This window comes from Leopardus geoffroyi, chromosome C1 (assembly GCF_018350155.1).
Source record: "Leopardus geoffroyi isolate Oge1 chromosome C1, O.geoffroyi_Oge1_pat1.0, whole genome shotgun sequence".
In the NCBI taxonomy this organism is placed as follows: Eukaryota; Metazoa; Chordata; class Mammalia; order Carnivora; family Felidae; genus Leopardus; species Leopardus geoffroyi.
The window spans coordinates 164,463,738-164,491,544 of NC_059328.1; the positions used below are offsets into that span (position 1 = coordinate 164,463,738).

The 27,807-nt window shown below is 39.4% G+C and overlaps 1 pseudogene; it reads left to right on the forward strand.

The window, feature by feature from the left end:
• The first annotated feature begins 7,088 nt into the window (after nucleotides 1-7,088).
• On the forward strand, nucleotides 7,089-27,547 carry LOC123596912 (annotated as a pseudogene).
• Nucleotides 27,548-27,807: the final 260 nt, after the last annotated feature.

Consider the following 27,807-nt stretch of genomic DNA (forward strand, 5'->3'; position numbering starts at 1 on the left):
TCTCTCTCTGCCCCTCCCCCGTTCATGCTCTGTCTCTCTCTGTCCCAAAAATAAATAAACGTTGAAAAAAAATTTTTTTTTTAAATAAAAAATAAAAAAAATAAACATTAGGGGGGCCTGGGTGGCTCAGTCGGTTGAGCATCCAACTTTGGCTCAGGTCATGATCTCATGGTCCATGAGTTTGAGCCCCGCGTCGGGCTCTGTGCTGACAGCTCAGAGCCTGGAGCCTGCTTCCAATTCTGTGTCTCCCTCTCTCTCTCTCTCTGCCCCTCCCCCGCTCATGCTCTGTCTCAAAAATAAATACAAACATTAAAAATAAATTAATAAACATGAAAAAATAATATCGAAGTATGTAAATATTAGACTTATTTATGTATTGCAGAATTACTAGCTTTGTAAGAAATTGTAGTTGACTCAGAAGTTTTTAAAAATAGGTTTCTAATTTAAAGTATCACCTTTGATAAACACAAAAATCAGGAAATGTAGATGCTACTTAAAGTAAAAATAACTTACACTGAGATCACCATTCTATGAATTTTACCCTCCAGGAGTCCCGTAGACTTGTCTCAGGCAGCTTTGTAGTTCTGATCAGTTACAATTGTAAATTCATTATTGTGCTTATTTGATCAATGTCTGTCTCTCACAATGAACGATAGACCTCTGAGGGCAGTTTTGGATTACCTTTATATCCTCAGCATCAAATACAATGCTACATAATAGGCACTCAAAAAATTTTTGACTGAAAAAGATTAATGAACATGTTAACACAGAATAATTTATATTACATTTCAATCATAGCATCTTCGCCATTTAAAATGCATGGTGCAAGTATTATTATTTATTACTCTGTAAATTAAAGAAAATAGATAATACAAATGATTTTTGTCCATAGAAAGGCAGACAAATTACCTCCAGTAGAAGGCAATTGATTATTGCTCTCTGTATAGATCAGTTTTGCATCTATTTGTAAATGTATTTTAACTTCCCATATTCCCACATGTATGTAGTTCTTTGAATTCTCTTTGTAACATTCTCCTGTTTCCCTCACTAGTGAATGCATTAAATACAATATTTGGTATCTAAAATGAACATTTTAGATTTGTGCGAGTCATGGTTTTACCTTCTTTTAGAAATATCCTCTAACATCTTAATGATACCTTAAAACCATCTTTAATAACGCTAATGGCTCACTCTACACAAAAAATATATTGAGATTGAACTACACGAAGAGCACTGTGCAGGGCTAAGCACGTTAAACAAGTGCAGGAACTGAATATCTTCGTAACACTTCTTTAAAGAATTTACTAGTCAAGCTGCAAAGAGCTTAGTAAAAGACGTATTCATACATATTTTGCTTTTCATCATTCTTATGAGCTCATGTAACCACAAAGTACCAACACTGCATTCTATCATGGGGACCCAGCCCCCATTCCCTGGGATTTGCATGCTACAGAAATATTTTACACAGCCCATCCATATGATTTTTTTCCAACGGTTCTGGTTTTCAGTTAAACTCATTCTTTTCTGTTTCTCTTGTTGTTATTGTTTTGCTCTATTTTATATAGTTTTCATAACAGAAAAATTACTCATAGTTGGAGAAAGAGACAGTTCAAGCATTGGAATGCCAACTCCATACATGTTTCAAAGAGTGCAAAAGGTTGTATTTCAGGAGGGTACTAAAATTACATATGATTTTTTTTTTTCAAACAAATGCCAAGAACTGTATCTGCTAATAAGTTTGCCCAGCTTGGAAACCAAACTCAGCCACATAGTATGAGAATGCCAGATATACGACAATAAATATTTTTGGCATAGTTTCAAAGCTACATAATGCCAGACATAGGCATGTAAAAGTAATGGCAAGAACTACAAAGATTATAAAAGAAATAAAGTCACAGTTCGTAATTCATATGATTATGTTCAATAGCAGGCTTAGACAGCTTTTCACATAATAAGATCCACATGTAAAAGCATCAGCTTATTTTACTCAGAAAAAGATAACAAATATTAAAATGGCTTTTAAAAGTAAAATTTTGTTGAGAGCTTGTAAATGTATTTTTGCAAGCTAAAGGAGAGTAGCTTAAATTGGGTTTTTCTGTGTTTGTTTCTATTTAGATACCCAACCTCTGCTTCCCTTCTGTCACACAGAAAAATTCAGTAAAAAAAGAGAATGCAATCTCAAAGACTGGACCGACTTTTAAATACTGTCGCTATAATCGGCATATTAAAGCTGGAGTTTAGGGAAAACGCCATTCCCCTAAAATTAAATTGTCCCTCGCATTTAGAGAAAGGATGAAGGAAATATAGTTGTCAGATGCTGAACCTAGATTTGACTACTGGGTACAGATTACGGGGAGCAGAGCCCAAGTGACTAAACTATTCCAGAGCAATCCCACTGCCACTCTACATCACAAGATGAAGCATATCTAAGGCTGGTTTTTAAGTGCAGATATTCTAGCAAACGTTGGGTGCTACTCGGGACATTTTATTTTAGACCCGGAGAAATCAAACTAAATTGAGTTTGTGGTGCGTTTGATTTCCAGAGATAAAAGAAAGCACGCTTTTGTGTTTTCCTTCTGTTTAATTTATAGATTAGAAGTGGCCAGCCATCAGGGTGGGCTAATGAAAAGCAAGACCAAGGGGAAATGCTAGTGAAAGAAGGATGGAAGAAACTGTAGAATCTGAGATAAACTGTCAGTCCCTTGGGCAAGATAAGCCAGAACACCACAGTGCCAAGAGCAACCGTCTCGGGTTTCAGTTCTCAGTCACAAGCAACACTGCGAACTGAGGTTTAGTTTCTAAGAAGGAATTTTATCAGGATAGAAGATAATAACTTAGTAGGTGAGCCAAAAATAGTCACATTTTAAGATTTTATATTAAATACGTTCGAATATGTTTGTTCGTACTACAGGTCTGTATTGTGCTGAATTTGAATTTGGTTGTGTAAAATGTAAAAAACAAAATGCTTTTGTTTCTTTTCAACCCAGTATAGGTTGGATAATGTAGGGTAAGTTCTGTGGCATCTCTTCTCTGACAACTATCATGAAAAAAAATAATGTTTTGCAAACACGTATTTTCCTCAGTTCCAAGTTTTGCATGAAATTTTTGAATACCTCTCTAACAACGCAGCGTTTACATCGAGTACATGTGCAAGGTATTGGTGGTGATAGACAATCTCGTTTCCATGTGGGTGAAAATGTTTGTTGCAAAAAGACACATTCAGATTGAGTTCTATCTCCATTTACACACGGATCCCTTTAATGGATGTTGAGAGTTTTGATTTAGAACCTTTAATAGGCTCGTTTACATTTTGCAAATCTCTACCTTTGAAATAAAAATGCAGTGACCCACCCATCTGCAGACAATTAAGACCAGCAGCCAAGTATAAAAGGGTGGAGAACTTTTAATGGGTGTTTATAGATTGGAAGCACCGACCCCCTTTTAAATGAAAGAGGCCTAAGAAGAAATAGTAAGTGTTAAGGATAACCATGAAATTCATTTAACCCCCCAAGCAGAAGATCTGTTATCAAAGAATTGGCAGGACTCTATGCCTTCCAACTTAAGGTTCTTAGCTTAAGTACTTAGCAAAAGTACTCAGAAAAGAAATATCTTATTTAGAAGTGTCTTGATTATAATTTCTCAGCTGCTTTAAGGTCAAAACACAAGCCCACAGGAAGACCAACAGTAAGGTATGTGATATAAAAACAAATATTTCCATAAAATCTTTGCCCTAGCAAAAAGAGAAATTCTTAGTAGGTTCAAGGTGGGAATTTAGGGAATAGTATTTTTTTACAGGAAATACTGGTTAGGCGTTTTATATAGGGGGTTCTGCATTTGTGAAAGGATAATTTGCTCTAAAATATGTGGGCAACCAGCCTAAATTCTCTAATTGAGTAGTTTGCTCATAACCCCAGGCCATTAGGTGAATGTAAACTGTTACAGGCTTAGTAAGAAAATAGTCCCATTAGGATTTTTGTATTTGTATGTGGTTGTGGGCTAGAGTAACTGTTTCCAAAATCATGGATTAATGAAAGGCTCTTTTTTCTGAGTTTGCAAATACCAGCTTTGAAATGCTCAAACTCAAATTAAGGCAAAGATTCTTTCTTTCGTTGTTGTTTTGGTTTGGTGTGTTTTTGTTTTGTTTTTTTTACAGTTAAAAAAATTTTACAAGATCCAATTTCAGCTATCAGTTCCATTGTTCGTTATCTAAGGAAAATTAGAGATACTTAACTGACTGGTTGTTAATAAAGGACAACAGCCATATCATCTTTGATACTGCTATTCAAATCCTTTGCTCATGCCCTAAAATTCCCCTCATTGGTCACGGCCAAGAAACTTGACACACAGAAAATGGGTATGACCTCTTGAAAATAAAGACGGGTGCAGAAATTCAAGAAATGTGTACATATGTTTCATTTGGTACTTGTCCTGCGTAGAAGCTCGCATTTTTGTGAAGGAGAAGACAACTTCATGTGCCGTTTCTTGCATCCAATCTTGGGCTCCTCTCTCTTAATGCATCTCTTCAACTAAAGTCCGTTTTCTTTCCTGTTCCCCAATCCCCGTCACCGTGTTATCATCGCACTGCTTCTTACAAAGCATAGTTTACTTGTATAGCCCAGAGCGGGGCAAGAAAGGACTATGTCATATTTCTTCAAATCAATAACTGTCGATGCCGAAGAAATACAGTCAGAGGAGGAAAAGATCTGACCGAACAGATCAGATCAATTTAATAGACATACTCAAAAGTAAGATAATTCATGTGTCTTTTGCATGTCTCCATAACCCCACTGGGTACTAATAAGGCTGCGGGGATGAGTATCACATCATATCTTCTTTTAGAAACTGAGTTACATGAGAACTCTTCTTAGCAATCAAAGAAATAACAAAATCACAGTTAGAGCCCAACACCAATCTCTTACGCCACCTGGGGCAGCGCTTGGCGTTTTCATAGGCTGTCTAACTTTTTACTCTGTCAGGTTTCCTTTTTTCCGTTTTAAAATTTCCTATTTCAAAACACACCAGTACAGCCATACCATAAATATAACCTAAATAGTTTGGCTGGCAAATCAGAATAACGTGATATGGAAGGAAATGTCTTTTAAAAAAATTTTTTTGAAGAGGATACTAAAGCAGAATTGTTCTGAGATGACTTGTGAGAAGTGAGATATTAAACTCACAGACATAGGAGTGTGTGAAAAAAAAGAAGGGATCTACGGGGCGCCTGGGTGGCGCAGTCGGTTGGGCGTCCGACTTCAGCCAGGTCACGATCTCGCGGTCCGTGAGTTCGAGCCCCGCGTCGGGCTCTGGGCGGATGGCTCAGAGCCTGGAGCCTGTTTCCGATTCTGTGTCTCCCTCTCTCTCTGCGCCTCCCCCATTCATGCTCTGTCTCTCTCTGTCCCAAAAATAAATAAACGTTGAAAAAAAAAAAAAATTAAAAAAAAAAAAAAAAAAGAAGGGATCTTAAGAGAGCCTTGCTTTACGGTGAAGGTAGGTTTAAATTCCATACCTTGAAAGAATGTACTAAAGATTTCCAGAATAGTTCGATAGTTTTGAATAGCTTTCTTAAAAACTTTCTATAAGATATAACAAAGAGATTGTATTTATTATCTTCTTTGGATTGAGATTGAAGCTATAATACTCGAATAATAAACTTTAGGCAAGTTGAGAGATGAGATTTGCTAAAAGGACTGATGATAAAAGAAATACGAATTGATCCTGGTAACAACCAATGGAGAAAAAGAATTTCTCTTTGAAATTCTTCCCTTAATTTCTCACTGTCAAAAATAATAATACTATAGAGAGGAAAGGCAGTGATTCATCAGATTCTTTCACTTTACTTTTTGAAGTAATCTCTACTTAAACATAGGGGATCGGACTCACAACCCCAAGGTCAAGAGCTGCACGCTCTATCACTGAGCCAGCCAGGTGCCCCTCACATACCACTTTCCCAATACTCTTAATACCAGCATAACTATGAATTGTGTTAAGAGCAAAATGAAAATAGGTGTTTTTGTGGAGAACAATCCCACTTGAAGTGACCAAAGGACACAGTAAAATGTCAATGATAGCTGAGACCTAAAAAAGAAAAATCCATAAATATACACATAAAATTAGAAGCTACCTGCCTGTAAAGATGCTTCAAGAGGATTCCTAGATGATCCCTCAGAAGAGATACAGGTGGAATTTTTAAAGATACAGGTGAACTTCATTTTAAATAAATGTCCCATATCTCTTAGTTCCATCTGGTACATACAATACCTTTAATAAACGTGTTTCGAATGAATGAGAAAGAAAGAAGAAAAGCAAGCCCGTTGAGACACAACATCTCTTCCGTGAGCAAGAAAATACTCTGTCTAAATGTTTGCTCTCTCAAGTTTACTAAAATATGGTGGAAAACAGGTTTCTGGTAGATAACTGTTGAAGTTGGGGTGGGGGGGGAGATTTCATTATGGCATTCTCTCTTTGGTATACGTTTGATATTTTTCATAGCAAACATTTTAAAAATGAGGAAATGGACTCTACGTTTTAGAGACTAGACATTTGCAAAATTCATACTTAGTAATCCAAACCTGGAGATCATTGTGGAATTTCTTCCCTAGGAAAGATTTGCCGGGGGGAAGGAATAACAACGTGGCATGTGCTCTGTCTAGTGACAGTGAAGCAAGAAGGCAGAACGAGGCAGAAAGGGAAGTGAGGAGGGAGGGGCAAGGCACCGTTTTAAGTGTGGCGGCTATTTTAACATTACAAGACTTTGTTCTTCTTGATGATTCACCACCTCATTAACCTATGTGTCATTCTGAAGTATTTTGCCATGCTCTGATGATCAGAGACTCACTCGCTAACAACACAACATTCTAAATGCGAGCTCGTCCCCGGAGTCGTGGTGAATTAATTTTCAATTAGTTTTCATTAATGAACTTCATTTTTATGGGTCTGATTGCCGTCCCGGCTTCGAGAAATTCAGCAAGCACTTGGGGGGGGCGGGGAGGGAACAAGCTATGGAGTCAGGAATATCCTGGGTCCTTCCCGTGAGACCTTACTTCAATCGTTGGCCAAAACAAACAAAATGCCTAAATTATACATCAGACATGTATCAAGAGAACCCACGAATCTTCTCAGAGGTCTTCAGAGGTAAGTTCTATTGCTAGCTGTGGCTGGTGTTTGCCTTGTACCCCAAAACCATGCTCAAGAAGGGAAAACATCAGGTGTAAGAAGAAAAAACTCTGGGTGCACCACTCTTTCTATGCGTTAGTTTCCTTTCATGGGAAAGGTTTATCCAGATTGTCCAGATCCAAATAACTATTATGAGTCCATAATAGTCGGCAAATAATTACAAATAAATTTAATACAGAGAGACAAACTACATAGTAAAACCGATGTTCTTGGATTGCTAATGAAGGACTAGTAGCCTGGGTCACATGCCGGCAAACCAAAATCCCAGCAGCTTCTCCGGAGAAGTGTGATGCTCTTGGGCCAAAAGACAATAAGGTTTCTATGCTCTTTCCATTTCCATTTCCATTTTAAAAACCTGCAACTGAGAGCCGTGAGATACTCACCACCCACAGCCTAAGACTTTGCCTTTATAAAATTTAATGCACATTTTTCTTCCTTGTGATTTTTCCATGAAAAACGAAGTTTGTTGAGAGCTTAATCCTTTGGTGTTAGCTCTCGAAGAGGCACATATTTTAAAGTACACTCTGACTGTAGAATTATAAAAAGGTATTTAATTCCATCTTGTTACTCTGACTCAAAAGTAAATAAAGCTCAGGGCACCTGGCTGGCTCAGTCAGTAGAGCATGCAACTCTTGGTCTTGGGGTTGTGAGTTTGAGCCCCAAGTGGGATGTAGAGATTACTTAAAAATAAAATTTTTATAAATAAATAAATAAATAAGGCGCGCTTATTTCTTAGTTAATGGTGTTAATTCTTCCCTTCACACAGAAATTATTATTTCAGCTTTCTTTCAGTAGGCATTTATTGAGTGCTGATTGATTCATAACACTGAGATCTTCAAGATCATATCTAAAAAGCAAAACAAAACTAAAAAACTAGAAGATGGGGTCCTGTTCTGGTGAAATTATAAAGTAGGTGAATGACGAAAGAGGAACGCACGAAACCATAGAAGAGCGACAAAACAGCAGATGAGTACAACACAATTCAGTAGAAATTATAAGGGGACATGCCCAGGGCATGTAAAATAAGGCAAATTATGATGGCCATAAACCTTAGCTGGTGTTTTATTGTCTTTATTTACTTTCTTCATCAGAAGCAGTTTCTCTGCATTGCTGATCACTTATTATGAAAACAAACTCAGATTTCAATTCTTTTTAAATGAGTGGTATCTTCTAAATGGAAGCATTTTCTGACATTCAGTTCTTTGCCCACAGAGAGGTATAAAAATAAAATTGGGGATCTTCTGTGATGATAGAAAGACAATGACTTCCACAAAAATCAGCAGAAGCTAGAAACGTAAAAGACTTTATGATGTTCGTCACTTTTAAACACCTGGAACATCACGGTACAAATTAGAATCCAATCTGTAAAAAAGAAAAAGAATGATAGATAATAAAACTGCATTCTTCATGTACAGGAACAAAACTAATCCTCAAAAGAAGTAGGTGGCACATTAGTTGATACGATGAATTAAGGACAGTTTGTCCAAGCATTTAGAAATATTTATTCTTGAATAAGTGTACGTGTTTTTAACAAAATACTGCCTAAGTAACTGATTATGAACTTAAGATCTAGAGTCTGATGATGGTGTAGTAAAGAGAGGTCAGGTTTTACAGTTAGACAGACCTAAATAAATCCTATATCTGACATTTATGAACAGATTCCTGGACAAGTTTCTCAACTTCTCTGAGCCTCAGTTTCATTATTGGTAAAGTACAAATAATAATAATGCCTACATTAGAAGGATTTGGGTGAGGTTTAATTGGGATAACTCATATAAAAGGTTTTGCACGTGGTAAGCACCCAATAAAAATGAACTATTGCTATGATATATACTCGAGTAAACATTTGGAAGCAAGAAAGGCTCTAGGAGGATAGGGAGTTACTTTAAAAAGTTACCCCAGCGGGGTATATAAAATACTTTTATTAAAAACCACGAAAAAATTTGGATATGTAACCAAATGAGAACGACGTGGCTTCCATTACTTAGGCTACCAGGTGGTCGATTCAAAGCACTGATGACACGTTATCAGTTTCCAAATCTCAACTTCTGGCACAAAAATCGAGTATTTAGTATTATTTGCCTTCATAATTTCACAGAAACACCAGACTATTGGGTTCTAGCTTTTGTCCTAAACTCTCCTGAGTTAAAATCAACAATAATATACATGTCCTGTGTCTTCCCATGAGTAAAACATAAGTGGATATATGTGGTCTTATTAGGTCAGTTAGGAAAATAAAGTCCCCTGCAACCATGCACCTGTTTTCTACATGTTCTAATGTGCGAAATGTCAGCTTCCTTACAGGAACCCCTGTGAAACTAGGCTCTTAAGTACATTTTCCTAAACTCAACATAATAATGCTTTTTCTTACATGATACAGGTTTTTCCAAAACATTGAAGGACTTTTGCAGGATTCTCTAAGCGTAGTCATAATGTTCTTATAAGGCGGATGATTTTTATGACTCTAGTATTTTTTTAGACATAGCCACACTGTAATAGCTGCAAGTCAAATAGTATTACCATAAAAAGGCAAGGAGAGAGAATTGAGTAAAATTATAATTCTGACTCTGCAAGATACTTTTAAAAATGAGCCATCTTACCTGTGGTAAAATAATAGAATGGCATTGCCCCCATTTTGCCCTTGTAAAATGTTAATTATTTTGTTTTCGTATTTTTAGAATAGTAAGACATGTACATAGTTACCAAAGTTTTAAAGTTCAAAAGGATATGTTCCCCTTACTGATCTCCCAATTAAACTTTGTTCTTAAGTTGGGGGATCTATGCAGTGGTGCAGAATATAAATGTAATTTTACGTTGATTTTACCTAATATGTGAACGATAGATGGTGGATAGATAGAATTTACATCTGCCTTAATAATATGGTATATATTATTATGTTATATATTGAATTTTATAATATTAGTTAATAATGTAGTATATTAAATCAGAAGTAAATTAACAAATAGAACGTAAGTTACTGCAAGTCTTTTGTGACTTTTAGTTTTGAAGAAAACCTTTAGCATGAAAGTCTGTTGGACTGCAAAAAGACCATGAAGAAAAGCTATGAAAACCATTTCACTTAGGGTGCTGTTTATATAAAGCCAAAGGAGAATCGCAGCACACACGGTAAGCTCCTATCTGGCCGGACCCAAATAACTAGAATTCTTTGTAGTCACAGGCGGTGATTACTCATGCTTCCATAGAGGGCCCTATGCCTCTGCAAGACGTGAGTGCCTTCTGAAGCACAAAGCAATACAATCGTTTGACTTAGTCTTGATATTAAAGTCATCTTATTATATTCTAATTCCTTGAAATGTATGCCTCACAACTGAGAGTTTTATACGTGTGGCACTTGATTTCTTACCCAGAGTATTACATTAATCATAATACGTATTTCATTATCCTTCAATTCTTTAAAAAGAGGAGTTTCCTTTAAGTTTAACACGGATATAAGAGGACGCGTGGAGAGAAAGAAAGCTGATTTTTACCACTGCAGCGTTATGAGTAAGATGTTTGTCCTTTGTCCCCACTCTTGACTGCATTATTATTCATATTGCCTTAGAGTATACTGAGCAATTTTATCCCTTTGTTATTGTTTTTCCAAATAATTACAGTGATGTGTTATCAAACATTCAGGTGTTTCTAATAGATTTTGTTTCCAAAAACGTAATATCTTGAATGCATATAAATGTATTTCAAATGATTAAAGTGCAACTCTTAAGGTATTTTCTACAAGGAAAAATACTTTAAGTAAAAGCAAGTAATCGTGCTGAGATGTCATAAATGCACATTGAACATGTATGGTACTCAGTTTTATAAGTTAACAATTTAATACGATTTACTGGGTTTTTTTACATAATTTCTTCAGAGCCAATTACCTCCGTTTTTTTACATCCATTTTAATAATTATGCATTGTACATGGATTGAAAAACCACCTTAAAGTGTCTCTCCCTGAATCTAATTTGGAAGGTAAATTATTAACACAGAAAACTGTTTTTAGAGGTTCCTACTGAAAAATTTAAAAATGTTTCATGTGTGCTTTGCTTTGAGTTTTTTAAAATGCTTCGAGCACACTATATTGTTCCATTATTAACTATTAAACTTTTTTATATTTATATGCACCAAAATTAAAACATTTCTGTTTTGACAGACAGAAACCAAAGGAAGCAAGGAAATGCACAATTAAACCAGAAAGATACTGTGTCATCCAATACTCAGACACCACAGGGTATGTTAAGAGGGCCATTAAAACAGCATTCTGTTGTGTTACAATGACATATGGTAGGCTTCCAAAATTAACGGAGTATTTTGCTGCCTACTGGCTTGTATCACAGGCTTAATAGTCTGGGGCGGGAGGGGTGCGGTGGTGGGAGCGGGGAGGTGTTTGGGGTTGGGTTTTTTTGGCAGAGGGAGCACTTAAAATGTCTTCTGTGTTTTGATAAGTACTTTTGAGAGTTTGTGAAGCATTAATCTCTTTTAGATAAGTGATTCTGGTTAAGAAAACACTCAGAAATCTCATTTCTTTTGGGTTTTTTTTTTCACAGTGCCCTCCTTTGCTCTATGCCTATTCACTCCTCCTTGTTGACTAGGGTAGATTCTCCGTTCTCCTCCTCTCAGCCAAACTGCATTTTTTGAAAGATGTTTTTTAAATATATAAGGGAAGGCATAAAGCTGTTTGGTTATGATATCGGTCGCTTGCACCTGATCTACTGGGTTGTGAGTTCCCCTTGACCTTTCACATGTGAGGCAGCGTCTCCAATTTTGTTTAAGACACACAGGGTTAGCTCTGCCTCGGCACACCCCCGACACCCACAACGTAACTAGATTCGCTCTCACTTAACTTCAGCTTTATACAATATTCAGTTTATGCCCTAGAATTTGTTCACCATATAAATCAGATTCCAATACGTTTCCAAAATATGGAATGCATTTCTAAACCGCAGGGAAGAACATAGAATCTCATCCCAAACGTCGCATAGTCAGGTCACTATGTGGCCCTGGCTGTTTTCAAAATGAAATGAAGGTTTTCAGAGTCGTATAAACTCCACCTCAATGTCCCCGTATACACTTTCTAAATATTGATTAGGATACTCTGTGGCTTTTATAAACTGTGGTGGGGCCTCTTCTTCCAGACCCCCAACCACTGCCATCTGGGTCTAAGGCATCTACTGGCCACTTGTTCTACCAGATATCAAATTTCTTTTTTTTTTTTTAATTTTTTTTTCAACGTTTATTTATTTTTGGGACAGAGAGAGACAGAGCATGAACGGGGGAGGGGCAGAGAGAGAGGGAGACACAGAATCGGAAACAGGCTCCAGGCTCTGAGCCATCAGCCCAGAGCCCGACGTGGGGCTCGAACTCACAGGACCGCGAGATCGTGACCTGAGCTGAAGTCGGACGCGCGCCACCCAGGCGCCCCTCAAATTTCTTTTTGAGGACGTTATATTTAGATTTCTGAAAGAGATGGCAGTAATACTTAGCTCGACGCCCCTGACTCACCCCCAAGGGGGTCAAAGGGCAGTATATATTTTGACATCAGTTGCTCCCTCTCCTTTGTTTAGAAGGACCTCAGTTATGCAATCTTCAAGACACAAAAGGTAAAAGAGTTCTCCTGCAGCCAGAATTGCTGACGCCACGCGATGAGAGATTCCAGCCCTGCTGAATTGCTTCTTCACATGGTGCTAACCCGACAAAGTACAGACACAAGTTCACCAGGCAAAGGATAGCCGGAGCGTTGTTAGTTGCTTTTAGTTGACTTTCTCCTTGTAGAGCCACAGCATGTTAAGAACATGGAGTTGAAGTGGCCTGGGTTCATATTTCACACATTGCTAGCTGTATGATTTGGGGCAAGTTAATTAAGCTTCACTTTCTCCTCTATAGAGTTCATAACAGCATCTATTTCATACAGCTTCGGTGTCACATTGCATGTAAAGTCCCCAGCATGTCAGTGTTGGTTACTTCTAGTTCATTCATTCACTTAACTAACACTGAACACCTACTGCAAAGCATTTTATGGATGGAGAACTGGGGCACAAAAATCTTGGGCAGTTATCCAAAGTTATCGTTTAAATAACAGTGGGACACAGACGTCCTGATGTCAGTTTTTAGCTTACTGGGCTAAGCTGGCTCTCTTAATGGGATATTAAAAACCCAACCTAGGGGCGCCTGGGTGGCGCAGTCGGTTAAGCGTCCGACTTCAGCCAGGTCACGATCTCGCGGTCCATGAGTTCGAGCCCCGCGTCGGGCTCTAGGCTGATGGCTCAGAGCCTGGAGCCTGTTTCTGATTCTGTGTCTCCCTCTCTCTCTGCCCCTCCCCTGTTCATGCTCTGTCTCTCTCTGTCCCAAAAATAAATAAACGTTGAAAAAAAAAAAAAAAAGACAATTTCTTGTTTTGGTTTTGTGCAGGGTGTAATGATTTCAAACACGTCTATAAAGTTTTCATAAGCAGAACAGAAGAAGACTGAAACATAACGACCCACTAAAAAGTGCCAACAGATCCTTAAGCCATGCAAAAATCCATCAAGTGCTTTACCTGTGTCTTGTACAATCCAGAAAACATGCCTTGTTATAAAGTAAGGGCCCGAGATTTTTATTTCTTAAATTGTACGTATTGTCTTTATTTCTTCATATAATGAGATTCTTTTTTTTTTCATATAATGCGATTCTTCATAACTTTTAATCAGTACTATTTATAACATAGAAAATAGTAAGGGCAAACAATGGGTGAAAGGCAGAAAGATAGTGTCCTTTGAATCAATGATTTATTTTCCCAAATGAACGCTTACCCTCAGAGATTGCTTAATAAAGTGAAACTATTACACTAGATTAGCCCACATCCATCCTGCCAAATGCTGATTTCAGATTCCCTATGGAACAAATATTCCTTAAATCTTTAATTTCCGTAGCAGTATACTGAACTGAAAATTTCAGGCTCTGTAAATTCAAGTAACTTAAAACTGGATAAAAGACTATGAAATAAAATTAAATATAGTTCTTCACATATTCTAGCAGGAACCTAAACATATGATACTTTGGTTGTTCTGCACAACAATGCAAAAATATGTTTATTTTAAAAAGTAATAGGGGCGCCTGGGTGGCGCAGTCGGTTAAGCGTCCGACTTCAGCCAGGTCACGATCTCGCGGTCCGTGAGTTCGAGCCCCGCGTCAGGCTCTGGGCTGATGGCTCAGAGCCTGGAGCCTGTTTCCGATTCTGTGTCTCCCTCTCTCTCTGCCCCTCCCCCGTTCATGCTCTGTCTCTCTCTGTCCCAAAAATAAATAAACGTTGAAAAAAAAAATTTTTTTAAGTAATAAAATCAGGGGCACCTGGCTGGCTCTGTCAGTGGAACACGCGACTCTTGATCTTGGGGTTGTAAGTTTGAGCCCCATGGTGGGTGTAGAGATTACTTCCACATAAAACCTTTTTTTAAAAAAAGTGATGAAATCAATAACCAGTTAGTATGCTCACTAAAACACTTCAGAGCCAATCCGACAACGAGACAATGAGACTTTTTTTCCCACCAAAAGCACAGAAAGTAATTACATTAAGGCTGTCCAAATAATTTGACCAAATTTAACGAATGCTCTACAGGTGGATTTTCCGAACATCTTTAACCAGAATGCTTAGGTTGATGAGATAGACTATACCCACGTTTCATGACATAAATATTTCAAAGTGATAAACTTGATTCTTCGTAAATGCCTCTAATTGAAAACTGTGCCAAAATGAATACGAAAATAAATTTTGAAACAACCAGGAGTCAAAATGTGTATTTTGAATGACAGCAGTTCTACTGGCTTATAATCATTTCTTTAGCCCATATAAAAACCTCTTTATAGCTTCGGTTCCATGATTGTGCGTTTCTGATGCAGATTATTTATTATAAGAAAAGCAAGATCGTCCTGGTCTGTGTTTAAGTGCATTTTTTAAATTTTGCTCTGCTGTGAGATATAACCTTGGTAATATAAAAAAAGTGGGAATGCATATTTTTACAAATGACAAGACTTTTTATGCAAAACTAGCATTTGACAGTGTCATTTACAATAACAGTGAGTCTTTTAATCCATGTAATTCCTGGAGTAGCTACTCTGTTGTGCACCGGACTTAATCAGTTTTGGGTCACATTGTTACCACAGCTCTGAGCTTAGTATTCACTTTTATGTTCCCTCTCCCCAGGCACAAGAGTAATTTTGAAACTGATCAAAGTAAGATTTCTCCTTATTGAATAGAAGTTGAGATGAATCCATTCATTCATTTCACACATTTTCACAGAATGCCTGTTATGTGCCATCTAGGGACCTGTGTGGAGAAATACTCACGGTCCCTGCTCTCACATGGCTGAGAGTTTAGTGGAGAGACCAAGAACAAGTAAGTGTATAATTTAAAGGTGATAAGTGTTGTGAAGGAAAATTGTAGGGTACTTTGAGCTAGAACAGGAAGGCTCTAATTTAGTCAGGGAGATCAGGGAAAGCCTCCCTGCTAGTGGCAGCCATCTCTCTAAGAGGACAAAAGCCAGCTTGAAAATAAAGCCAACATACAGGAGAGAGAAGAACCCAGATAATCACAGTGAAATGAAGCCCTGATGGGACTGTGAATTAAGGACTCACCCCTGGTCCACCTAACTTGGGTTTTTTGTTCATGACTACAAAAGCATTCTGTTACAGGCAAAGAAGATAGAAAGAAGAGATAGAAAGAAGAGAAAATAGCTTCCGTGAAAACCCTAATGCAGGAAAGAAGATGATACAATGTTAAATACTTCTTATTTCCAACATAGATCCATTCCTTTGCCCCCTAAGGACACACATCTATGCTTATACTGTTCTCTCTGCCTCTAGTACTTTTTCACACCTACAATCTGCCTATCAAATCCTACTCATCCTTCAAAGTTGTATTTAAGTGCCTCCTCCTTCTCCACAAAATCTTCTCTAACCATTTTTACCCATAACGATACCCTTTCTCCTTACTGATCCTAGCTAACATTTTTCTAAATTCAATTTCAGCATCTGCTGCATCGCTCAACCTCCCCCTCCAACCTATTCTCCAGTGCACTTTTGCACTTGCTTGCCTTTGCCCAGCGTATTTCATATTCACTTGACCTGGAGTGAACCTTCTCCTACACAACCTATTGAAATCCTACATATCCTTCAGACATCTATAATGCCACCTTTCTGGGAAAGCTTGCTCTAACCCCTCGTAGGACATGAGCATTATCTGTTTCTCCCGCAGGATTGTCCTTCATTGAATACAGAGACCATCTTTTATTCAACTTTGAGTTCTGAATGCAATACTACAACAGAGTGGACACTAGAGACAAATTTTTACTGAATGAATAAGTGGATGAATGGATGGAGGGATGGATGAATAGATGGAAAGATTCCTCTAAAACATATTTTGTATGCATGGAAGTTCTTAGAAAAAGGAACCATATCTAATTTTTAATCCTCTGAGTACATAGAATACACATGCGTATTGCAAAAACTAAATATAAATATTTATTGAATAGAATTTAGAATAATCAGAAATATGGGAATTTAAGCAAATCTGTTTGATGTTTTTCTTTCTTGCTTTGCTTTGTTTTGTTTTGTTTTTTTGTTTTAACTGGAAGCTATAGAATGTCATGTAGCCACATTTACTTTAATGCCAAGAGTTAAGCACATTCTTTGCTAATGACAGAAATCATCAGAGCCATTACTAAAGTCACTGATGCTCTTTAAAAGGGGTCTATGCTTGGAAGACACTGATCTATATATGTGTATCCTATTTAAAATAAATTTGCTTCCTTTGAATCGAAAGAAAGAAAGAAAGAAAGAAAGAAAGAAAGAAAGTCACTGATGTACAAGGATAGGAAGCTAATAGAAATGAGAAGTGTTGTTCATGTGGTTAAGCACTAAATTTTGGTGAATTGCGTTTGAATAGAAACAGCTTCAGCTGGACTAAAAGAACTAAAGACCAATGTTTACTTCTTCCTATGAAATGCTCTTTTGAATGGGCCAATTGACTTTTACAGTGAGAATGTCTTTCAGTGGATCAAACTGGACACTTTATAGCTTTGTCACTTTCTTTAAAGTAAATGCCTCAAATCTTCAAGTTAGGTTAAGATTTTTGGTACTACTCATGCAGCGTTTGATGGGAATGTAATTGTTACAGATTTTTTGAATGACAATTTGACATTTTCTATCAAAATGTAAACTATACATAACCTTTGACCCCACTGAATCTCTTAGGACCCCGTCCCAAATAAAAAAGCTCACACTAGACCATGAAGAGATACTTTTGAATTTTTGAAAATTTCTGTAATATATTTATGTATTTTTTTTTTTTTATTTTTAAGTGATGTCTACACCCAATGTGGAGTTCAAACTTACAACCCCGAGATCAAGAGTTGCATGCTCTACTGACTGAGCCAGACGGGTGCCCCACAAGGAGTTTTTAAAATACAGGCATATCTCATTTTATTATGCTTTACTTTTTTGCCCTTCACGAATTTGCGGTTTTTTACAAATTGAAGGTTTGTGGCAACCCTGCATTCAGCAAGTCTATGGGTGCCATTTTTCCAAGAGCATTTGCTCACTTTGTGTCACAAGCATTTGCTCACAAAATGTGTCACATTTTGGTAGTTCTAGCAATATTTCAAACTTTTCCATTATTATTATATTTATTATGGTGATCTGTGATCAGGGATCCTTGATGTGACTACTGCAATTGTTTTGGGGTGCCACGAACCACACCCATATAAGGCAGTGAACCAAATCAATAAAAGTTTGGTGTATTTGACTGTTCCACTGACCAACCATTCCCCACTCTCTCTCCCTCTCCTCAAGCCTTCCTATTCCCTGGGACAAAACAATATTGAAATTAGGCCAGTTAATAACCCTACAGTGGTTTCCAAGTGTTCAAATGAAAGGGCAAATCATACATCTCTCACTTTAAATCAAAAGCTAGAGGGGCGCCTGGGTGGCGCAGTCGGTTAAGCGTCCGACTTCGGCCAGGTCACGATCTCGCGGTCCGTGAGTTCAAGCCCCGCGTCAGGCTCTGGGCTGATGGCTCAGAGCCTGGAGCCTGTTTCCGATTCTGTGTCTCCCTCTCTCTCTGCCCCTCCCCCGTTCATGCTCTGTCTCTCTCTGTCCCAAAATAAATAAATAAATAAACGTTAAAAAAAAAATTAAAAAAAAAAAAAAAAAAGCTAGAGAGCCACCTGGGTGGCTAATCAGACTCTTGATTTAGGCTGAAAGTCATGATCTCGTGGTTCGTGAGTTTGAGCCCTGTGTTGGGCTCCGTGCTGACACTGGAGAACCTGCTTGGGATTCTGTCTCTCCTTCTTGAAAATATAGTTATTTATGTATTTACTTATTTTTTTATTTCTTATAATCTCTGCCCCTCCCCCACTCGCGTGCTTGCTCTTTCTCTAAATAAATAAATAAATAAATAGCTAGACATTATTAAGCTTAGTGATGAAGGCATGTCAAAAGCTGACCTAGGCTGAAAGCTAAGCCTCTTGTGCCACAACTGTTCGCCAAGTTGTGGATGCAAAGGAAAAGTCCTTGAAGGAAGTTAAAAGTGCACGGTGAACACACGAATGATAAAGTGAAACAGCCTTATTGCTGATATGGAGAAGGTTTTAGTGGTCTGGATAGAAGATCGAACCAGCCATGACATTCCCTTAAGCCAAAGCCCAATCCAGAGCAAGGCCCTAATGCTCTTCCATTCTGTGAAGGCTGAGAGAGGTGAGGAAGCTGCAGAAGAAAAGTTGGAAGCTAACAGAGGTGGGTTCATGAGCTTTGAGGAAAAAAGCTGCCTTTGTAACATAAAAGTACAAGGAGAAGCAGTGAACGCTGATGTGAAAGCTGCAGCAAGTTATCCAGAAGATCCAGCTAAGATCATGAATGAAGGTGGCTACACTAAACAAGAGATTCTCAGTGTAGATGAAACAGCCTTAGATTGGAAGAAAAGGCCATCTAAGACTTTCATAGCTACAGAGGAGAAGTCAAGGCCTGGTTTCAAAGCCTCAAAGGACAGGCTGACTCTTTGTTAGGGCCTAAGGTAGCTGGTGACTTTACGTTGAAGCCAATGCTCACTGACCATTCCAAAAATTCTAGAGCCCTTAAGAATTATGCTCAACCAACTCTGCCTGTGCCTAATGGAACAACAAAGCCTGTGGATGACAGCACATCTGTTTACAACATGGCTTACTGATTATTTTCAGCCCACTGTTCAGACCTAGTGCTCAGAAAAAAAGATTCCCTTCAAAATATGACTGCACATGGGCAATGCACCTGGTCGCCCAAGAGCTCTGATGGAGACGTACCATGAGATTAATGTTGTTTCCATGCCTGCTAACACAGCATCCATTCTGCAGCCCAGGGATCAAGGAGTAATTTTGACTTTCAAGTCTTATTATTTAAGATATACATTTTATAGGTTACAGCTGCCATAGATAGTGATTCCTCTGATGAATCTGGGCAAAGTAAATTGAAAACCTTGTGGAAAGGATTTATCATTCTACATGCCATTAGGAACACTCGTGATTCATGGGAGGAGGTCAAAATATTAACATTAACAAGAGTTTGGAAGAAGTAATTCCAGCCTTCATGAATGACTTTAAGGGGTTCAAGACTTCAGTGAAGAAAGTAGCTGCAGATGTGGTCGAAATAACGAGAAAACTAGTATTAGAAGTGGAACGTGGGGGAACCTGACTAGCTCAGGTGGTAGAGCATGCAACTCTTCTTCTTGGGGTTATAGGTTCGAACCCCACACTGGGTGCAGAGGTTACTTAAAAACAAAATCTTTTAAAAAAAAGGAATAAGTGGAGCCTAAAGATGTCACAGAATTGTTGCAATCTCATGATAAAACTTAAACAGATGAGAAATTGCTCTTATGGATGAGAAAAGAAAGCGGTTTCTTTTTTTTTTTTTTTTTTTAATTTATTTTTCAACGTTTATTTATTTTTGGGACAGAGAGAGACAGAGCATGAACGGGGGAGGGGCAGAGAGAGAGGGAGACACAGAATCGGAAACAGGCTCCAGGCTCTGAGCCATCAGCCCGGAGCCTGACGCGGGGCTCGAACTCACGGACCGCGAGATCGTGACCTGGCTGAAGTCGGACGCTTAACCGACTGCGCCACCCAGGTGCCCCAAGAAAGCGGTTTCTTGAGATGGAAGCTACTCCGGGTGAAGATGCCATAAAGATGGTGGAAATGACAACAAAGGATTTGGAATATTGTATAAACTTAGTTGATAAAGCAGCAGCAGGGTTTGAGAGGATTGACTCGAATTTTGAAAGAAATTCTACTGCAGGCAAAATGCTATCAAGCAGCATCACATGCTACAGAGAAATCATTCACAAAAGAAAGAGTCAATCAATGGAGGAAACTTCATTGTTTTCTTTTTCTAAGTGCCACAGCCGCCCCAGCCTTCAGCAACCAGCACCTTGATCTCGGCTCAGATCATGATCTCGCGGTTTGTGAGATCAAACCCTGCATGGGGCATTGAGACAAGACCCTCCACCACCAGCAAAAAGATTACAATTCACTAAAAGTTCAAGTGATGGTATTTTTAGCAACAAAATATTTTTAATTAAGGTACGTACATTATTTTTTAGACATAATGCTATTTCATACTTACTAGACTACAGTATAGTGTAAAATGTGTAAGTTTTATATGCATTAGGAAACACAAAAATTCATTTGACTCACTTTATTGCAATATTCCCTCTATGGCAATAATCTGGAACTGAGCCCTCAATCTCTCTGAGATTTTTTAAAAATCCTTTTTTTTTTTTTATTTTTTTTTTAACGTTTATTTATTTTTGGGACAGAGAGAGACAGAGCATGAACGGGGGAGGCACAGAGAGAGAGGGAGACACAGAATCGGAAACAGGCTCCAGGCTCTGAGCCATCAGCCCAGAGCCCGACGCGGGGCTCGAACTCACGGACCGCGAGATCGTGACCTGAGCTGAAGTCGGACGCTTAACTGACTGAGCCACCCAGGCGCCCCTAAAAATCCTTTTTTAAAGAGTTTGTTTATTTTTAGGTTTATTTGGAGAGACAGAGTGTGCTTCGGGGAGGGGCAGAGAGACAGGGAGAGAGAATCCCAAGCAGGCTCCGTGCTGTCAGCGTGGAGCAGGACATGGGGCTTGATCTCATGAATTTTGAGATCATGACCTGAGCTGAAACCAAGAGTTGGACATTTAACCAACTGAGCTCTCCAAGCACCCCAATAGTTTATTTATTTATTTTCAAAAATTTTTAATGTTTCTTTATTATTGATAGAGAGAGAACATGAGTGGAGGAGGGGCAGAGGGAGAGAGGGAGACAGAGGATCTGAAGCGAGCTCTGCACTGACAGCAGCAAGGCAGATGTGGGGCTCGAACTCACAAACCATGAGATCATGACCTGAGCCGAAGTTGGATGCTCAAATGACTGAGTCACCCAGGGGCCTCTTATTTATATATTTTGGGAGAGAGAGAGAGAGAGAGGAGCAGAGAGACAGGGAGAGAGAGAGAGAGAGAGAGAGAGAGAATGAATCCCACCCAGGCTCCACACTGCCAGCATGAAACCAGATGTGATGCTCGAACGCATGAATTATGAGATCACAACCTGAGCTAAGTCAGACACTTAACTGACTGAGCCACCCAGGCACCCCTTAAGATTTTATTTTTCAGTAATCTCTACACCAGTTGTGGGGCTCGAACTTACAACCCCAAGATCAAGAGGTGTGTGCTCTACCGACTGAGCCAGCCAGGTACCCCCAGAGTTCCACGTCTGCTTAGGATCTAGAAAGCTTCAAGAGAACATCGTTCCAAGGGCGCCTGGGTGGCTCGGTCGGTTAAGTCTCTGACTTCGGCTCAGGTCATGATCTCATGGTCCGTGAGTTCGAGCCCCGCGTCGGGCTCTGGGCTGATGGCTCAGAGCCTGGAGCCTGCTTCTGATTCTGTGTCTCCCTCTCTCTCTGCCCCTCCCCTGTTCATGCTCTGTCCCTCTCTGTCTCAAAAGTAAATAAACGTTTAAAAAAAATTAGAAAAAAAAAAGAGAACATTGTTCCCATCCTAAGAACAAGAAAAACAGATAATCTACAAAATCATAATTTTTCTTGAATCCATTAGAAACCTGAGTACACAAGGCAGCTAAGTGAATTAAATTCCAAAGAGTGGCAAACCCCTCCAAGAAAAAAGTGAACACATGAATTTTTACCTTTGTTACAGCATGGCAGTAAGGAATGGCCACCATTAAGGTAGGTAAGAAGAAAACAGCTAAACTTTCAACCAATTCTTAAAGACTGAATGTGCGCTATTTCAGTTTAGAAAAAAAAAAAGGAATCACAGACTTTTACAAGGAACATTGCACCTATTCCCAAGCTGTTATCCACCAGATTATCACAAGGGAGATTGGGGGAAGAGCAAGGGATAAGAGAGAATCCCCTTTCAGGGCTCAAGCAAGTAATGATCAGGTACCACTGGGGGAGAGGTATAAATATAGCCGACTTCCCCCAAAACCCTCTCTCATAGGAAGCAAAAGCTTTGAGCATCTGAGGAGCAGGAGAAGGTAGCAAAGCCTCCCAATTAGGGACTCAAGCAAAGATCCACTGCTTCTGTTATGGAAGGGGTAGAAACAAAAGCCCCTTGCCCTAGGGGAGGGCTAAGAGAAGCTACTGTAATCCTGCAGTAATACAAAGCAGGGGTCCTGGCCAGATAGGGAAGAAACAGGAAACTTTCATCTGCTCGAGACTGAGTATAGATGTCCTTGAGATGCATCCATAACTCGTATACGTTTTGAAGAATAAACTTACTGGGGCACCTGGGTGGCTCAGTCGGTTAAGTTCAACTCTTGATCTTGGCTCAGAGCATGATCTCATAGTCTGGGAGATCAAACCCTGCATGGGGTTCTGTGCTGAGAGCACAGAGCCTGCTTGGGATTCTCTCTCTCCCTCTATCTCTCTGTCCTTCCTCTGTTCATTCTCTCTCTCTCTCTCTCTCTCTCTCTCTCAAAATAAATAAATAAACTTTTTAAAAAAGAATTAAATTACTAAAATTATCTCTTTCGGGGTGCCTGGCTGGCTTAGTTGGTACAGTTTTCAACTCTTGATCCTGGGGTTGTGAGTTCAAGCCCCAGGTTGGAGATTTTTTTTAAATAAAATATTTTTAAAATAATAATAATAAAATTATCTCTTCTATTAAGGGCCATTTTTAGCTACTTGAAATTAGCAGATGGTGGTGGAAAATTTTGCAAATAGTCGGAAACAGCTGGTTTCCTAGCTTATCCTCCCAGACAGGCCATTCCTCCAGTTATTGGCAGATCTGAGACTGAAACCCAGGCCTCCTGCCTCACCCTGTCATTATAAAGCAGACAAGCTAAGTATATTTTAAAAATCAAGTAACTGTGCTCATCCCTACATCGTAATTAAAGACCTCTAAAATATGGGAAAATGCCATAGTGAAGGCTTTCCTGGGTGAAAGTCCTTCAAGACCTCAGGAGAAAAGAAATTGTCTTAACCCCAAGTTGTAGCCCCAGTCTTTATTATTATTACTATTATTCAAACATTTGGATTGTTTTAGTTAATTTTAATATTATACTCTGGTATATTGAAAATGGCTGCAGATTTTTTTGCTACCCCCTCCCCTAGAGTCTGGGCTGACCTCAGGAGCCTGCATGACCTATAAAATACAGCAGAAGTGAGGTCGTGAGGCTTCTGAAGCTAAGCATAAGAAGTCTGGCAGCATCTACCTGGATGTCTTGGAATCCTTTCTCTGAACACCATGAGCTGTCATGTAAGAAGTCCAAATATACAGCTTAACAACAACAACAAAATAACACAACTTAAAAATGGGCAAAGGACTTGAATAAACATTTCTCCAAATAAAACGTACAAACGTCCAGTAAGCATTAAAAGATGCTCAGTATCACTAGTCATTAGGAAAATACATATCAAAAGCACAATAAGATACCTCGCACCCATTAGGATGATTATTATTTTTAAAAAACCAGAAAATAAGGCATGTTGGTGAAAATGTGTAGAAATTGGAACACTCATGCATTGCTGATAGGAGTGTAAAATTGGTACAGCTGCAATGGAAAACAGTTGGGGTGGCTCTTCAAAAAGCTAAACAGGGGTGCCTGGGTGGCTCAGTTGGTTGAGCATCTGACTTCAGCTCAGGTCATGATCTCGCGGTCCGTGGGTTCGAGCCCCGTGTTGGGCTCTGTGCTGACAGCTCGGAGCCTGGATCCTGCTTTGGATTCTGTGTCTCCCTCTCTCTCTGCCCTTTCTCTGCTCATGCTCTGTCTATCTCTGTCTCTCAGGAATGAATAAACATTAAAAAATATTTAAAAAAAAAAAACTAAAGAAAGAAACGGGGTGCCCGGGTGGCTCAGTTGGTTAAGCATCCAACTCTTGATTTCAGTTCATCTCATGGTTGGTGAGATCGAGCCCCGTGTAGGGCTCTGTGCTGACAGCAAACGGCCGGCTTGGGATTCTCTCTCCCTGCCTCTCCCCTGTTCATGCGTGCATGCACTCTCTCTTTCTCTCTCAAACAGATAAATATTTAAAAAAAAAAAAAAAAAAAAGAATGACCATATGGCCCAGCAATTCGACTCCTACGTATACACCCAAAGGAATTGAAAGCAGGGACTTGAAGAGATATTTGTATACCCATGCTCACAGCAGCATTATTCACAATAGCCAAAAGATGGAAACAACCCAAGTGTCCGTCAACAGACGAACGCATAAACAAAATGTGGTTACATAAACAAATGTGTATACAATGGAATATTATTCAGCCTTAAAGAGGAATGAGATTCTGACACATGCGAAAGCATACACGAACCCTGAAGACATTATGCTAAATGAACTAAGCCAGACACAAATATGATGTATCCAGAATAGGCAAATTCATAGAGGCAGGAAGTAGATCAGAGTTGCCTTCTATGGGCTGAGAAGGAGGGGAAATGGGAGGTTATCGCTTAATGGGTACAGGGTTTCTGCTTGGGGCCATGAAAAAATTGCAAGTAGACAGACGATTTACTACATTGTGAATTGAATTCGTGCCACTGAACTGACACTTCTAAAATGGTTAAAATGGTAAATTGTATGTTATGTGCATTTTACCACAATAAAAAAATATATAAGAAAAAAATGGCAACCCAAACCATGTATTAGAAGAGAAGGAGGAAAAGGAGAAGGATGGCGGAGAGAAAGAGAAGAAAAAGAAGATTGCCCTAGTCCTAGTACCTTGAGAGCATCACTGGAGCGGTCACGGACCCAGATGATCCTGACCTTCCAGCCAGCCTGCAGGAACCAAACATGTGAGTGAAGCTGCCTCGAGCCCTCCAGAGCAGCCTAAACTCCAGCTGATTACCTCTGGGTGACGGACCTCAAGCAATGTCACTTGGGACTGAGGATTACCCGTCTGAGTCCTGCTCCTCAAAAGTACAGGCATGTTTTAGGCTGCCAGGTTTCAGAATAATCTGTCACACAGCAACAAATAACCAGAACATAATCCCTCTACTGTCCGTAAGTGGGTTGAACTGATAGTTTCTAAGTCAGACCTAGGAGAGTAGTATCAGTAAAAATTCCACTCAGTCAAGTCGTGGGAGGTTTGGACAAGTATTTGGAGGGTGGTGCAGGACAGGTCCCCCTCCCCTAGGGCAGAGGGAACAACAATCTGCCTTGAACATTATATCCTAGGTTGCTAGCCAACATCCTTTACAGACAAAGGCCAGTTCAGCCATAAATGAAAAAACTTACGGAGCGCATCTTGGTTTCATTCAAAATGAAGTTACTCCCACAGGAGGAGTGTATTGTCATAAAAAGTAAGATTATTCCCTTTACTAAAATGACAACGAGGAAAGTGACACTGGTTTCCCGTGCAAAAACAAAAACAAAACAAAACAAAACAAAACAAAACAAAAACATTACTATTGGGTGATATTTCAGAACTGTGAAAGCTGCTTTCGATCTTTTGTCCTAAAATTGGAAGGTTAGCAGGCTTCACTGTGCCTGTGAACCAGGGGCTGCTCCCCAGTGCCCCAGTGGAGAGGGATGTCTCCCTTTGAAGCAAACATGAATACTACTGCTCAAATGCGATGAACAGTATGTTAGAAGAGAGGTCAGGAGACCTGAGTTCTTTGTTCACTTCTACACACCATGTAGCGTGGGCAGGACACATGACCTCTCTGGAAGTCAGTTTCCTTGTCCACAAAAAGGGAATAGTTTGGTTGCACACTGGAATTAGCAGCCTAAGATATAATACTCTAAAATCTTGATGCTCAGGCTGCACCCCAGGCCAATTACATCAGAATCCTTATGGGTATAACTCAGTCCTCAGGATTTTTTTTTTTAACTTGCAATACTTTCCAATACAAAGCCACGGTTGAGAACCACTGAAATGGAGGAATGAAGCACAGAAGAAATTTTTTAAATTTCCACCCAGCTGTAAAAGTTGTGTAACTTAGCTATTTTAGCAGCACGCTGGAAGAAGGCAGTCTTCTTTTCTTTTCTTTTCTTTTTTTAAGACTTTATTTTTAAGTAATCTCTACACCCAATGTGGGACTCGAACTCACAACGCCAAGATCAAGGGTCACACGCACCACTGCCAGGCGCCCTGGCAGTCTCCGTTTCATGCCTAGTGCAACCACGGTTCTTGGTCCCAAGAAGCATCAGTAATGTGTAGCGGCTGCAAAGCATTGGAGGCTGGATAAACTGACCAGTGTGTTTGCTCCTTGCCCATCTGCCAGTCCTCACAAGCTGGGAATGTCGCCCTCTCATCATTTCCCTATGGAACAGACTTAAGTATGCCCTAACAAAAGATGAAATCAAGAAGATCTGCACGCAGCAGTTCATTAAGATGCATGGCAAGGTCCAAACTGATATCACCTACCTTACTGGTTTATGGATGTCATCAAGACTGACAAGACTGTAGAGAATTTCCATCTAATCTTTGACACCAAGAGTGGCCAAGTACAAGTTGCGCAAAGTGAGAAATATCATTGTGGGAACAAAAGGAATCCCTCAACTGGTGACCCATGATTCTCACCCCGTCCGCTACCCTGATTCCCTCATCAGGGTGAACAACACCATTCAGAATGATGTGGAGACTGGCAAGATGACCAGCTTCAAGTCTGACACTGGTAACCCGTGTGTGGCGACTGGAGGTGCTAACCTGGGGAGAACTGGTGTGATCACCAATAGAGACACCCTGCTTCTTTTGATGTGGTTCGTGTGAGAGATGCCAGTGGCAATAGCTTCGCCATCCAACTCCCCAACGCTCTTGTTATTGGCAAAGGCAACAAAAGGCAGGGGATTTCTCTTCCCCAAGAAAAAGCTATCCACTTCACCATTGCTGAAGTGAGAGACAAGAGACTGGTGGCCAAACACAGCAGTGGGTGAAATGATTTCTAGGTGACTTGAATAGAAGAGTCTTGGCATATAATGAAAGATAATATAGCATAAATATTGTATAATCTGATACCCCAAAATGTTATCCTTCCATTAATAAATATTTATCACATGCTATGTCCCAGGCATTCGGCTTGACATACAGGTACCAAGAGAAGTTCAGCATTCTAGATATTAGGGGAGGGGGGAGGTGCATATGGGCATGGAGAGAGATCTAAAAGAAATACAGATTGTATTCAGTCTCAATTCAA